Below are 13,512 nucleotides of genomic sequence, written 5' to 3'. Positions count from 1 at the left end.
GCATGCACACACATGCATACACATACACACACACTCACACGCAGGCATGCAAGTACCCCCCCACACACACACACACACGCGCGCGCAAAACACACACACACATGGACATATACACTATCACACATACATACACACACACACACACGCATGCACGTACACACACATACACACACACAGACACACACACACAAACATGCACACGCATGCACACACATGCATACACATACACACACACTCACACGCAGGCATGCAGGTACTCCCCACACACACACACACACACACACGCACACACACACACACACACACACACACACACACACACACATATGCATATGCACACACATGTAAAAACACACTTACATGCATACATACCCATGCAAGTGCACACAAGCACACACTGACATGCACACACACACACACACACACACACACACACACACACACACACACACACACACACACACACACACACACACACACACACATGTGCACACGCACAAAAACAAACCTACATGGACATATACACATGCACAAAAACTCACACGCTCACATGCACGTACACACGCAAACACACACACACATGCATATGCACACACATGTAAAAACCCACTTACATGCATACATACCCATACAAGTGCACACAAGCACACACTGACATGCACACACACACACACACACACACACACACACACACACACACACACACACACACACACACACATACACACTTTACTTGTAGGAAATGCATAATAATAAAGTGCATAATAAATACAACTCACCATAATGTAGAATCAATGGGAGCCCTGAGCTTGTTTCCCTGCAAGGAGATGGTCCCATCTAGGGGTGACGGGAGACAATGACACCAAAAGTGCGTTCATTATGTCCAGTTTATTCCATAATTTTGTTTTGGTTGCTGTCATTGCAGAAAACGTTGCTTCACAAAGATAGGATGTTGAAAATGGAAGCAGGGTTTTCAGTGCTTATTCAAGCAACTTTGCACTTTATTATACTTTATTTGTTTGCACACATGATGGTCCATCAGTGGAAGACTGTCTTACAGGCAACTGGTCCTTAGTGCAAAAAAGGTTGGAGACCACTACTTTAAAACTTTTATAAATAAGACTTATGGGAAAATATGCAAATGGTCCCTTAAGTGAATACAAGTGGTCCAGCTGTATGACTTTCGAATGCCCATAAACTTTTATTTATTTATTTTATTGATTGATTGACTGATTGATTCTAAGTCTTTAATGAAGTACCCAATCCAATAAAATCAAATTCTGTTAGACGTTGAAATGTCATATTGTACTCTTTTGTGAGTTCATCAGTACAGCATAAGTGGATAGCTTGGCATTTTTCTGAAAAAAAATACTCAGCATTTAACAAAGCCTTATGTGGTCCATGAGAAATATTCAAATGATTATTCAGGGGCATGCAAGTGTGCAGTCTACAAGGCTTTTGAATGTCAGTTAACTTTTTATTTTTTGAAAGTCTTTATAAAGACATTCAGTGCAATAAAGCAATTTAACAGTGTTTTCCAGTCATTATAAAATGCCATATTTTGCTTCGCATCCATGACAGAATGCAAAGGAAACTATCAAAACCCTACTTACAAAAGTACTTTAATGCCAAATACTGCATTATAGAACATTTTAAAATAGTGCATGTTAACTACCCTTGAAGACAAAGTGCAAAATAATGGGCCGGATTTACGAAGGCTTGCACGGAGTCTAACAGTAGTGTAAGACGGCAGACAGCCAATATGCCTGCCGAGCGATCCAGCAACAGCCAGCAGGGGCGTGCATGAGAGCTTCTAAGGCTACCCTTGCACGGACAGTGTAATGTTATGCAAATTACCTCATTTGCTGCTGAAAGCTATGCAAATGAGGTAAATTTGTGATCCAGGAAACACTAACCTGTCCGTGGAAGAGCAGTGTTATTTGCAGAAATGTACTCTGTTAGTAACGGAGTACTGTTCTGCGAATAGCTAAACGGAGCTATGACAGCGCCAAATAAAAGATGCATCCAGTTGAGGAAGCATTCCAATTGCCAGATATAAGGCCATTGGCATTTTTATAGGTTGAAAATTAATAAAAATTAATTTTTATTTTTTTTTCCCCGATCTCCAATGCTTAAGCATAGTGCAGTGCCGTGCAAACATGTGGCACTTTAAAAACCAGAAAATAATTAAAAAATAGCCAAACCTAGGCATGTTTAATAAAAAGATTATTCTGCCATGCAGGTGAATGGCAGGCTGAAGACAACATGGCTACTGAGTAGTGGTTGCTAAGGGGGGAAGCTCAGTCTGAGAGATGTAACCAAGCATTAGTAGGCAATCCTATGCAAATGAGGATAAGGATAGCGAATCCCAATTTTCCCTGGTATGTGAGCCATGTCCCTAGAGTGTAAGTGTAGGAGTAGGGGAGTAGTAGAGTAGAAGATAGGTGACATCATGAGGGAGTATGTATGAAAGATTGCAAGCTTATTGGAGCAGAGTGGCTTGTGTTTGCCATGAATTGCTCAGGATTGCAAGAGGCATGTCTACATTTGTCCTAGCTGAAACCCAGAAACCGAAGGTGTACGCCGTGGATATATCTGAAATTTCTTGCAAACATGCTTACACCGTGTGTGCACGTGTGCACGCATGTAAGCCTGTGTAAGCCTGTGTGCGCGCGTGTGCACCCGTCTAAGCCCGTGTAAGCCTGTGTAAGCCTGTGTGCTTGCATGTGCACTTGTGTGCGCCTGTTTGTGCTTGTTTGTGCGGCGCTGCCCCTTGTGGAAACAAAAAGGGAAAAGGAAGGAAAAGAAGTAGTAGGAAGTTAACCAAGGAGAATTAGCAGAGCTGCCAGGTGAAATATATCAGAATCAGCCAATTACACAGGCAACAGACTAGCCCAGCCCAACCCAGCACTTTAAACTCTGCAAAGAACTCTGCAACACTGCAGTATACAAAGAGGAAAAGCTTAAAAAGCTTAAGTCAGACAAAATGTTAGGGGCTGCTCTTGCTATCATAAACCGACATGTGCAAGGTGCTGAGGGTGGTGATGTTGTGAATGATGCTAAGCAACCCACAGTGAGGAGACGGAGAAGAGTGTACAGACCCAGGGTAACCTACCAGGGGCTACATGAGCTGGAGATAGTCGAGCACTATAGAGTGGACAGAGACCTCCTGCAGCAAATTGTTGATCTGTGCCGGCCAAGCCTCACAGACAGAACTAACAGAGGGGAAACCATCCCAGCGGATTCCAAGGTATGTGTTGGCCTATGAATACTAGCTACAGGTACCTTCTACAGACCAACTGGTGATATGATGGGGGTTTCACAGGCATCAGCATCCAGGGTACTGCACCAGTTCCTGGAAGCCATGTCAGCACATGCCAGTGAGCATGTATATTTCCCCAATTCCTGTGAGGCATTGGCCAGCAATATGCATCTTTTCCACCAAATAGCAGAATACCCTGAGGTAGTGGGTGCAATAGACTGCACGCACATACACATCAAAGCACCAGCCAGTGAGCGGGGTAGGGTCTACATCAACTGCAAGGGCTTCCCCTCCATCAACTGCCAGGTCATGTGCGATGCCCTGGGCATAATAATGAATGTGTGTGCTGGCTGCCCTGGAAGCTATCACAATTCCCACATCTGGCATCTGACGCAGCTGTACCAGAGATTTGCCAATGAGGACATCCCTGACGGTCACCTAGTAGGGGATGCTGGATATGCACTGGAGCCGTGGCTGATGACACCCATCAGAAATGCACACACACCCGAACATGAACTCCATAATGAGGCACACGCACAAACAAGAAACATAATCGAGTATGTGTTTGGGATGCTCAAGTCATGGTTCCAGTGCAAACTAGCACAATATCGGGCAATGTTGGGCAACGTTGGGCAATGCTGGGCAAAGTCAGGCAAAGTCGAGCAAAGTCAGGTAAACATGTTCACACCTGCTTTACTGTTCCTTAACCAGCCAGGTCTGCCCAGCAGGAAAATAAAAAGTAGTGACAGGGCTCGAACTCAGGATACTGTGCACTATAGTCAGAGTACAGAACCACTAAGCAGAATTTCACTGGCACAGACACAGCAGGACAATTGTACACTAAAGCAAACACAAACAAATGCTGTATCATGCCCTCTGAACTTCCCCCCAGGCCTATGCAGACAGATAACAGCAGGCCAGGCAGTGTGATGTGGGTTGGGTAGGCTATGAAGTCACAAACTAATATAAGTGAAATTGGAAGCTAAGATCTGTAGTACAGTAGTATGTCTCAAGCCAGTATGATAGGCAACAGTACAGACTGAAATGGAGTACCTGACATAGCAGTGCAGGCCTAGCAAATGTGTATAAGTGTCAGGTGAACCCCTCATCTTATGTACACCCACAGTAACAATCAGGTGTGCCCCCCGGGTAGATATGTACAAATTATAGCTGTCCCCCCTGTATGTAGAAATGTTGATAAGGCCCTTGTTTTCAATTATTAAGGGATTCCCAATATTATTCTAGCATGTCCAAAGGTCAGTTGTCAATCTCCTCTCCGGTCCAGCTGGTGAATCTGGGAATCTTGAGGCAATGTTACAACTGCCTCATGTACACAGACAACCCTCTCCTCCTCCCAACAAATTCCAACACATGTGAGAGATGCAACCATATAACCAAACTGGAGGCTAAGCTCTCTCAACTCAGTACTGGCATAACCAGTCAGGAGGAGAAGGAAACCACACTCACTACAATTCCAGTCTCACATAGACCTACCACGACAGCAAACCAAACACATAATCACACAAACACATACTCGGAGGCTCTAAATAAAGATCTGCCTAAGCAGCAGAGACCTCCACAGCAGACACCCAAGCAACCGCTAACCCAAAACAAAACACGTGCAACACATATCTCACAAAGCCAGTGTGCCGAACAGTCACAGCCCTTAAGACTAAACAACACACCTGATACACTTGTAATAGGTGACTCTATCGTCAGGCACACTGATGTCCCGCTCACCAGGCTGAACAAGGAGAGGGTCACGGTGAGCAGCCTGTCGGGCGCTAGGATCCGCCACATAACACAAGCACTCAGGTCACTCCAAGGCAAGTACAAGCATGACTCAGTCATTGTCCATGCTGGTGTGAAAGACCTGAGACGTACCTCCCTGGACTACATGAAAAGAGACATAAAGGAGCTCTCTGAGCATGTAGCCCAGGCCGGTATGACCCTGACCTTGAGTAGCATCTTACCCTCACCAAGAATGATGCCACAATATGAAGACAAGATGATCAATTTCAACAAAGTACTGGTGTCATTCAAAGGGGATTCAAAGGGGATCCAATGCCTGTCAGCTTGGGATGATATGCTCGACAAGCCACGATGCTTCGCTAGGGACGGCTTGCACCTGTCACCCCCGGGCTTTCGTATATTGGCAAAGGCTCTTGCTACCCCCATAGTGCCTTTTTTAGGCAAGGCTCAAAAGACAAACCCACCTCCATAGGTATCACAAGGGATAAGAAACTAAGAGTAATGCTACTCAACGCCAGAAGTCTAAACCTCAAGATGCACGCACTCGAAACTCTCCTTAGCATGGAGAACATCGATATCTGTGCAGTAACAGAAACCTGGTTCAGGGCTCCCAAGAGCACCCCAGCACTACCAGGTTATACCTCATACCATGCTTTTCGGCCCCAAAACTTGGACCGAACCACAAAAGGAGGGGGAGTATCGATATTCATCAAAGATACCCACACCTCCAGGCTGGTGGCAAAGCACGAAGCATCAGAGACTATTCATGTGCAACTAACAGTAGGTAAAACTGCCTTCCAGTTTATAGCCTGCTACAGACTACCCTCCCAAACCCAGGAACCCCACTTGGCCTTTCTGAGAACACTGGAAAATATGAAGGTCTCTCCAAACACCATTATATTGGGTGACTTCAACTACCCAAACATAGACTGGGAGCATTACTCTAGCTCCAACACCCTAGCCCAAAGGTTCCTAGAATTTATAAACTCAAATGCTATGGAACAACTTGTTACCACTCCCACAAGAGGGGAAAACATACTGGACCTGATCATCACCAACATGGGGACTCTATGCTCCAGACCAGAAGTGTATCCCTCACTGGTAAGATCAGACCATAAACTAATCTCACTGGATATTCACATCCCGACCCCACCCCCTGCCCAGAAAACCACAGTGAAAAACTTCTAAAGCAAATTTCACATTCCTCAAAACTGAGGTGGAATCCTTCAAAGCCCCCGGGCCTGTGGAAAATACGGTCCAGACCGCAGAATCCTTTATAAACGCATTCTATGAACACCTTCAGGAATGCATGGATCATGCGATCCCAAATAAAACCAAGACCCAATCCTCCAAAGGCAGACGTCCTGTCTGGTGGACCCCAGCCATAAACAAACTATACAATAGAAGGAGGAAGCCACTAAATGATAGAGCAAAATCCCAAAAAGGGAAGGCATCACTGATCAGTATTAGCAAAAAACTATGGGCACTCATAAAATTGTCTAAGGCCAGCTTCGAGAGAAAAATTGCACAGGACACTAAGGATAATCACAAGGCTTTTTTTAGTTATGTTAGGAACCTGGGTGGTAATTCCCAGATATGCTCAGAATTAGTCCAAAATGACAAAAAATACACTGAACCCACAGACATTGCCAACATCCTAGCTGACAGGTTCAGCGCAAACTTCTCCCCCCTTCCCCACCAAAAGGGCAAATATTTATCCCAGCAGAGTGCTGCCCCCCTGACATCTCAGATGCTCAGGTAAGAGCCGCCCTCTCCAAAGCAAAAAACACACCATCAATGGGACCAGACGGTGTCCCAGGCTGCGTCCTACATGAACTCCAAGAAGAGCTAAACCCAAACATAAAACTACTGTTCAATCTTAGCTTTGCTACAGGATATGTGCCCAAAGAGTGGCGTACAGCAACAGTGGTCCCTCTCCATAAAGGTGGTGCCTCAACGGATCCTGGAAACTATCGCCCCATAAGCCTAACTAGCTTGGTCTGCAAAGCTATGGAAAGGATCATCATGGACCTCATAAATAAAGATATTGGGGACCTACAGACACTGGATCCTACCCAGTTCGGCTTTGTTAAGGGCAGATCCTGCCTCTTAAACCTGGTTGATTTCTTTGAAACAGTCACCAAGGCCATTGACGAGGGGAAGGTGGTCCACACAGCCTACCTGGACCTCGCAAAAGCCTTCGATACAATACCCCACTGGCATTATAGATAAGCTCACCAGCTTAAATATAAACCCCTATGTCATTAGATGGATTGTAAACTGGCTCAAGGACAGAACCCACATGGTTAGAATTGCTGGAGCCATGTCAGACTCCAAACCAGTTACAAGTGGTGTCCCACAAGGCTCAGTCCTGGGACCTCTCTTGTTCGGTATATATTTCTCGGAGGTACAGGCCAACACGGAAGGACTGTGGCTGACCAAGTTCGCAGATGACTGCAAACTGGGCACCATAATCGACTCTCCAGCCGACACAAGCATCCTCCAAAAGGGCCTTATAGAAACAGACAACTGGTGCCAGAGCCATGGCCTCAAGCTAAATGCCGAAAAGTGTATAGTCATCCCCTTTGGCAAAAACAGTGCTACAAATTACCACATAGGTGGTAATCCATTAAGTACAGAAGAAGTAATTAGGGACCTGGGGACCCAAGTTGATAGCAATCTCTCATTTGACAACCATGTGGCCAAAGTGGTTAGAAAAACATTTTATATAGCCCACCTAATCATGAAGGGATTCACATCTAGATCAGGGGAAGTCTTCGTGCCTCTTTACTCATCCCTCATCAGGCCCATAATTGAGTACAATGCCCCTTTTGGGATGTACCTTACCAGACACCTGCAGCAACTGGAAAGACCCCAAAAGTACCTCACCAAGAGGATCAAAGGGCTCAAACAGATGCCATATGCTGCCCATAATTGAGTACAATGCCCTTTTTGGGATGTACCTTACCAGACACCTGCAGCAACTGGAAAGACCCCAAAAGTACCTCACCAAGAAGATCAAAGGGCTCAAACAGATGCCATATGCTGCCCGGTTAAAGAAACTCCAGCTCTACTCAGTGGCATACCGCCTGTTCAGAGGTGATCTGTGCCTGACGTATAAAGCCATGTCCAACCTGGAATTAATGGACATGCTGCACCTCAGAAAATCCAAATCCCATCGAGCTACGTGCTCGAGAGACTTGAACCTCAGCACTGAAATAAATAGGACATGCTGGAGGGACATATTCATAACCCAGAGGCTCCCTTCATTCTGGAATAAAATCCCAGTCCAGGTTAGGCAGAGTCCCTCATTGACTCTCTTCAAGAGGAATCTTGATGAGTGGATGGGAGATCATAGGTTTACCCCGAGTATCACTTCTGTGGCACTGTTAGACAGAGGCACAGTATACTAACCTCGAAAAAGGGCATAGCAAAATAAATTTAAAATGGGTGGCGAAAGCCAAACACATTCTGGCTAGGCTTATAAATGCCCTAGGGCAGAAAGCCTAGTATGAACCTATGAACCTATGCAAAGTGTCTCATGGAAGCTCTGCAGGCACAGCATGCTTCCTGTCGATGTACAACACAAAGGTGAGCCCTGAAGTAAAAAACAACTTGATTTTTCACACACATATAGTATATATGTCCATACTGGGCATGCTCACACACTTAAACAAATTTAGCAAATGTCAGTCAACAACATACTGAAAGGTCATAATGGGCATGCTCACACACTTAGGCCATGTCTGAGTACAGCAGTGGGCCACACATATCTGGCAGTTGCAGTTCTTACCCCAGAAACTTGTCACTATTCACCAGTCCTGCTTTGCGCACACAGTTATATGAAAACAGACCCATATAATATATTGGACTCCTGTCATAATCAAACTATGTAGTACAAGTACTTGTTGTTCAAAGAAAGTGAAAATTCAAAGAAGATCAATAAATCTCCGATCAGTATCATTAATAAACAATGAGCACTCATAACATTACCCAATCCATGTTCTGACAAAAATATTGTCAAAGAGTTCAAAGAGAACCATGAAGCTTTCTTTCGCTATGTCATAAATATCAATGTAAACTCATATATGTTCTGAGTCAGTGCAAACTGTAAATGAATACATGTACACGACTGACATTGCCAACATCTTGTCAGACAGGTTCATGCATATTTACCCCCCTCTCACTGACAAAAGGGCCCATTATCATACCTGGAGATTGTGAAAACCCAGAAATCACATATACAATGGTTAAACAGCACTTTCCAAACCTAAAATCATGGCGTCTATGGGATGACATGGTTTCCCTAGCTGTGTTATATGTGAACTCCAAAACAAACAGACCCTGCACTTGAGCAGTCTGTTGAGACTCACCCTCTGTACAGGATATGAAACTGTTGAATGCATTACAGCAACGTTTGGCACACTCCACAAGAGTTGGTGCACAACAGACCATGGGAACTATTGTCTTATAAGCCTATTAAGCCTGATCTACAAGGCCATGGAGTCCATCATGATGGAACTCATAAACAGAGCTATTGGGAGCCTACAAACTCCCAACCCTACCAATTTTGGTTTGGTCAGGGGCAGATTATCATTCCCTAACCTGCTAGACTGTTTTCAAGGCAGTCACCCAGGACATACATCAATGAAATGAGCTACACACATCCCACAAAGACCTTGAAAAGCCCTTTTCCAACATCCCAGACACATGTTGTATCCACAAAATCAACAACCTGTGCATAAATATGTATGTCATCTGATGGATTGCCAACTGGGGCACAGATAGATCACACAAGGTAAGAATTGTGGTCTCCTGTTCAAGCTGGTAACAACTGCTGTCCCCCATGGCTTAGTCCTAGGACCCCTCCTGTCTGGTGTATACTTTTCAGAAATACAGTCAAACACACTAGGGCTATGTTTAGCAAAGTTTGTGTATGACTGCAAAAACGTTGTCATAATCGATGTTTGGGACAACAGAGACATCCTTAAAAAGGGTCTCAGTCAGACAGATGTGGTGTCAAACTTATGGCCTCGAGCTAAAGTCATACAAATACCACATAAGTGCCAACACCCTAAATACGGAGGTGATAATAAGGGATCTATGGACACATGTGGATAGTCATCTCTACTTCCAGAAACACATTCACAAAGTGGTCAGAAAATCATGCTATGTGTTCCCACAAACTGCCAAGGTCTTTGCATGTAGGCCACAGGAGGTTCCCTCTACTCATCAGTCATCAGACCTGTCAGAGAGTACCACAACACACTTGTGATGAATCTGACTAGGCACCTTCAGCTGCTGGAAAGACCACTGAAGTACCTCAACAAGAGGATTACTGGCCTCAAACAGTTGCCCCATGCAACAAGACTGAATTTAACTCAATCTGTACTCTGTTGCATACTGTCTACTCAGGAGATCTCTGGCCAACAGACAGGTCCATATCATGGCAACACTCAGATCTGCTCTGAGTTACAGCTCAACGGCACTAAATATGCAGACCCAACTGATATTGCCAACATCCTGGCAGATAGGATCAGTGCTAACTTTACCCCCCTCTTACCCATGAAAGAGCACATCTCTATAACGGAAGACTGCAATGTTGCTGTCATCACGGCTGCACAGGTAAAAAACACTCTTCAAAGCCAGGAACACAGCATCCATGGGACCAGATAACTTCCCAGGCTGTGTTCTACACAAACTACAGAATGAACAGGCACCACGCCGACGTACCATGTTCAGTCATAGCCTCACCTCAGGTGTTGCACCTGCTGAATGGCACATAGTGATGGTTAACCCACTACATAAGGGTGGAGACACCACGAACCCCAGGAACTAGCGCCCCATTAGCCTGATGAGCCTGCTCTGCAAGGCCATGGAATTTATCATCGTACAACTTATAAAAAAAGACATTGGTAATCTCCAAACTCTGGACCACAACCATGTTGGGATTGTAAAATGCAGATCATGTCTCCTAAACCTGACAGACATCATTGAAGCAGTCACCAGAACCGTAGACAAGGGTAAGGTGGTTCACACAACCTATGTAGATCTTGCCACGGCTTTCAACACCATCCCCCACTCTGGAATTATAGATAAACCCACTAAACTAGGTATAAATTGCTATGTCACAAGATGGGTTGCCAACTGGCTCACTGACAGAACACACACTGTGAAAGTAGCAGACTCCAAGTATGACTTTGGACCAGTGACGAGTGCAGTACCACAGGGTTCAGTCCTGGGTCCTGTCCTGTTTTGTATCTACTTCCCTGAAGTAAACTTTAACATGGAAGGTCTGTGGCTAATGAAGTTTCCAGATGTCTGCAAACTAGGAGCCATAATTGTAAATACTAAAGATGTGGACATCCTACAAAAGGGCCTCACTGAGACAGATGCTGGTGTCAAAGCCATGGCCTCAAGCTCAATGCCAAAAAGTGCATTGTCATCCCCTTTGGTAAAAACTCTGTAGCCATGAACTACAACATATGCGGTAGTATACTTAACACTGAAAGTGTGATAAGAGACCTTAGGTCACAGGTGGACAATGGACACACCTGTGATAATCACATCCCCACAGTAGTCAGGAAATCCTTCTACGTGGCACACCTCATCACAAAAGGTGTCTCATGCAGAATAGAAGAGGACATTGTTCCCCTCTACTCATCACTCACTAGATCCATAATAGAGTACAACGCCCCTTTTGCTATGTACCTCACAAGACATCTACAACAACTGGAAAGCCTGCAGAAATACCTCACAAAGAGCATTAGCAGCCTGAAATACATGCCATACACAGACCGTCTCAAAATGCTCCAGCTGTAATCTCTTGCATATCGCCTACTCAGAGGTGATCTCTGCCTAGCATACAAAGCTATGTCTAACATAGAGCTGTTGGACATGCTCCACATAAAACACTCACAATCCCTCTGATCTTTGGCCCCAAAACCCAGAGTGAAATACAAAAGGAAGGGGTGTATCCATTTACCTTATGGATACCCACACCTTCAGGTTAGTGGCACAGCATGAGGCCTTGGAGACCATGCAAGTGCAACTAACATTGGGCAAAGCTGCTTATCAGATTGCAGCCTGCTACAGATCACCTACCATGTCTCAGAAACCTCACTCAGTATTCCAGAGAACAGTGGAAAATATAAAGGTCCTACCAAACACCATTATATGAGGAGATTACAACTACCCAAACATTGAGTGGGAGAATTACTCATGTACAACATCCTTTGCCCAATGTTTCTGAGAGTTTAAAAATTCAAACACCCTGAAACAGCTGGTCACCACCCCCACTAGAGGTGACAACATACTGGACCTGATCATCACCAACATGTGGTACCAGTGTTCCACAACAGAGATAAACCGCTCACTGGTAATATAAGATCATAAAGTAATCAGACTGGACATCCACATTCCATCCCCCCAGTCAAGGAAACCACTGTGAAGACATTTTCAAAAGCAAACTGCACACTTCCCAAGACCAAAGTGGAAAGTTCCAAAGCCCCCTTGCTATGGGATAATGCTATACAATCTGCTGAATCATTTACAAGTGCATTCTATGAGCATCTACAGGGATGCATGGATCGAGACATCCCAAATAAAACCAAGTCACACTCCTCCAAAAATAAGAAACCAATTTGGTGGTCGTTGCCCATAAATAAGCTATACAACTGAAGGAGGAAACGAACACATGATAGAGCAAACTTCACAAAAGGAAAGGCTTCACTGATCATTATTAGGAAGAAACAATGATCACTCATAAAATAATCCAAGGCCAGTTTCTAAAGACCAATTGCTAAAGAATGTAAGAATAACAACCACAAAGCCTTCATTAGCTATACCAAACATTTAGGTGGCAACTCTCAAATATGCTGTCAGCTACTGCAAAATGGCAAAAAAATACACTGAACCAATTGACATTGCCCACATCCTGGTGGCAAGTTCAGTGCAAACTCCCCCCCATCACCCCCAAAAGGGCCTGTGTCCATCCCAGAAGAATGCAGAGCCCCAGACTTCATGGACATGCAGGTAAAACAGCCCTCTTCAAAGCTAAGAACACAGCATCAATGGGACTGGATGGTGTCCCAGGCTGCGTCTTACACCAGCCCCAAAAGGAACTACACCCTCACCTACATTTACTGTCCAGACTCAACCTTACCACAGGCTATGTACCCAAAGAATGCCATACAGCAACAGTCATCCAGCTCGACCAAGGGGTTGCCACAACAGAACCTGGAAACTATTGGCCTATAGGCCTACTCAGTCTGGTCTGCAAACTATGGAGCAAATTATCATGGAACCCATAAACAGAGACATTGGGAACCTCCAGACACTGGACTCTACCCAACTTGGCTTTGTTAAAGGCAGATCCTGCCTCATAAACCTAGTTGACTTCTTTGAAACAGTTACCAAGGACATAGATGGAGGTGAAAGTAGTCCACACAGCCCACCTGGACCTCACTAAGGCCTTTTAACACCATTCCCCACTCTGG

General features: G+C 44.8%; 1 protein-coding gene across 1 annotated transcript in view; it reads right to left on the bottom strand.

Annotated features, from left to right (window-relative positions):
• Positions 1-13,512, bottom strand: part of LOC122794927 — a 1,846,783-nt gene that overhangs the window by 139,743 nt on the left and 1,693,528 nt on the right. The window lies entirely within an intron of this gene.

Source organism: Protopterus annectens, chromosome 2.part1 (genome assembly GCF_019279795.1).
Source record: "Protopterus annectens isolate FY-2018-M chromosome 2.part1, PAN1.0, whole genome shotgun sequence".
NCBI classification, from domain to species: Eukaryota; Metazoa; Chordata; order Ceratodontiformes; family Protopteridae; genus Protopterus; species Protopterus annectens.
The sequence above is the reverse complement of the archived record's forward strand: the minus strand, read 5'-3'. Positions and strand labels throughout refer to the sequence as shown.